This window comes from Corvus brachyrhynchos, unplaced genomic scaffold (assembly GCF_000691975.1).
Source record: "Corvus brachyrhynchos isolate BGI_N302 unplaced genomic scaffold, ASM69197v1 scaffold121, whole genome shotgun sequence".
NCBI classification, from domain to species: domain Eukaryota; kingdom Metazoa; phylum Chordata; class Aves; order Passeriformes; family Corvidae; genus Corvus; species Corvus brachyrhynchos.
Window position 1 is genome coordinate 1,175,352 of NW_008236445.1, and position 2,850 is coordinate 1,178,201.

General features: G+C 42.3%; 1 long non-coding RNA gene across 1 annotated transcript in view; it reads right to left on the bottom strand.

Annotated features, from left to right (window-relative positions):
• Positions 1-387: 387 nt before the first annotated feature.
• The window catches only part of LOC108444617, a 181,577-nt gene continuing 179,114 nt past the window's right edge, over positions 388-2,850 (bottom strand). The window contains exons 3-4 of the long non-coding RNA XR_001859255.1: positions 2,086-2,172; positions 388-1,501 (exon numbers count right to left, since the gene is read on the bottom strand). This is a non-coding gene — a long non-coding RNA (uncharacterized LOC108444617). The remainder of the gene's footprint in view (positions 1,502-2,085; positions 2,173-2,850) is intronic.

Consider the following 2,850-nt stretch of genomic DNA (forward strand, 5'->3'; position numbering starts at 1 on the left):
AAGACGTTAATCACTCTAAAGACTGAAGTATTTAAAAGGCTTGATATAAAAACTAATTTAATAATTTTTTTAAAAGGCACTCGGCCCTGGTACGGTGAAGATAAATTGTAACTTCCCACTGATTTGTACAAGCGAGCCATAAAAGACTCCAAAGTGCCTCCTTGGGTGAGAGTGCCGACTGACCCTGCCGCTCACACGGGCTGTAGCACGGGGCGGGTCCCGGTGCGGGGACAAACCGCGCCGAGCCCGGGTCCAGCAGCGGGAGCAGACAGACGGCTCATGCTGCAAACACCGGCTTGCGGAGGGGGTTTTTCATCCCTTGCCCGGGTGGAAGAAAGAAATTTAAAATTGTGCGGCAGAGCTAAAAGATGTAAGATCTGCGTGAATGCCTTTGGTTTGATTTTCTGTTTGTTTGTTTTTTCACTTTATTTTAAAAAAGGTGTTCCTTGACAAGAGGATAGCAAGTCAACATGAGCACATCTTTTTACGGGCTGTGTGGAAAGAAGACGAGGCGCCGATAGGCATAACTTAGCCCTTGATTATGGTCATTATATAAACCGAATTACTAACAAAAGTTTGTTTGGTAACTAACTATAGCTCACTAAATCTCTGCCTCTCTTCACTTCAGCATAATGTATACAAACTTTTGTACACGCGGATCAGAATAAAACAAAGTGTTGACAGCATCCAGCAGTGGAAATTCACTTACACAAGACTTTTTTTTCACTGAAGTGTTGACAATAAACATTTAATGAAGGCAGAGACTTGGATGTCTCCAGACAGTGTCAGAATACTTTAAACAGACCATTAGCATGGCTTCTTCTACTTCAAACAGAGCACACTATACCATAACATTATAAAAATACAAAGTATGAAACAAATAATCTGTTTATACAGATATTTTAAGCTGTTTTCACCAGCTCTGACATCCCCTGTATTTAGTAACAGAAACTTACTCATTTCAGATTACTCGCGCTTAAAAAATGTTAAATACAGTTAATGCAATATTAATCGCCCTTTGGTGATATAAAATGCAATATTTTCAGGCAGCTATTGAGCTTTTCTAGAGGAAGAGCTGATGAAAACAGTCACAGCTGAATAGTGGAGAGAAAAAAGCTCTGTATTTATTGCTTTTGTTTGGCTTTTGGCTACAGAGACAGGAACATTCTAATGGGGTAAGGACATTTATTTTATCTGCAATCTATTGCTACTAGAGCAGGAGTGGCAGATGGGGTTTGGTGTTATATTCACAGAGTAATTTAGAGCAAATCCTAATAACTAATAATGATTTATGTTAATTTCAATCACTTATGTGACTTTATTAAAGCACTGCTGTAAGAGGAATAGAAGGGGAGGGGGTGAGAGGAGAGGCTGGAGAGAGACAAGCTGTGTCTGAAACCAAACCGCATGCTTGAAAGGTTGCTGTGGTGGGCTCCAGCGAAATTTCTGATGCGAGCAAGCAGGTTTTGCTTTTGAGACTCTCCATCGTCGTCGCTAATTTCTTAAAAGAAAAGCCCCGTGTAGAAACCCCGGCCACCGACGAGAGGCGAAGCAGAATAGAGAGGGAGTAAGAGAAGAAGAGTGCGTGCGAGGGAGACTCGTGTTATGCAAAATGTATTGATTGTGTGTGAGGAATCTGCTATGCTGATGTGCTGGGCTTCCGAAAGAATAGAGGAGGCTACTGGCGAAATAGCTAAGAAAGCCCCAAATGCACATACAGGATACGAAACTTTTATTCCAAGCTACTTCAGCGTGGTGGAGAGCTACAGTTCTCTACTCACGTTGCTTTACTCCTCACTGAAAATCTCTAGGAGGCTTTACCCCACGGGATTTTGTAGTCTTATGAGGGGAAAAGAAAATAATTATAATAAAAAAGCAACTATGGCAATTATGCTTTCGTATTTCCCCCCCTAATCTTCAGTTTCATCAGCAACTGCTAATGCTGAAATGTGCACACACATAAACACTGGAGCACACGTCGCCGTGTGTGCGTTGAAAGAAGAGATATTTGTGAAAGCCAGGAAATCTCAAAACAGCTAGCGCTGCTGTGCATAGGGTCGGTTTGATGTAAGAGGGAGTACTTACAGGATTCTGAAAGGGGGATGCTCTTCGCTTCTGGCGATTTACTTTCCCAGGTACCTTTATGCGCTTTTCTGCCTTAAGGCATACAGTCTGAAAGTAAAACAACATCAAAGCTCCTTATTAACACTATTTTCCTGAAATCAGAAGATGAAGATACCTGAAACGTTTAATCTGGTGTTGGCATTTATTTTCCAACAAAACAGGCAGAACAAAGTTAAAGAGAGCCGGGGCAGTTATCTACAGGAGACTGAAAGGCAAAGTGCAGGGAGTGATGTATGTTTCTGTCAGAACGCTTGAAATGGATTAAATAAACCTCAGGTTTCTCTGCATTCTAAACCATCTTTTTGTCTAATATAATTCCTCCTTCCAAACACCACGGCTGGGAATAATCTCTCACACCGCCACATGCATTAAGTGCCAGTTCCCTAACTTTTGGATCATTTGCAGAAAAGTCTTTTCTTCACTGCAAGTTGGCACTGCATTTTATATGCGACTGGATTCCACAGAAGGCAATTTTTGTGTACTCCGTGGTAAAGGGGTTATATACCTAGCCACACCTTTTTTAATCTAGAATTTAAAAAAAAAAAAAGAAAGAAGGAGAGAAATCCCTAGATAATGTACAAGGAGTAATGTCGATGCTGCTTTCCACCTCTTCGTTTGAAAGCGGCGCAGGACTTTCAAATCCGCCTGGGCGTGCACGCTTGCTTTTTGAACTCTACCACGGCGGAGACGCCGCGGGCGGGCTGCGCGCAGGCGGAGCGGGGGCTG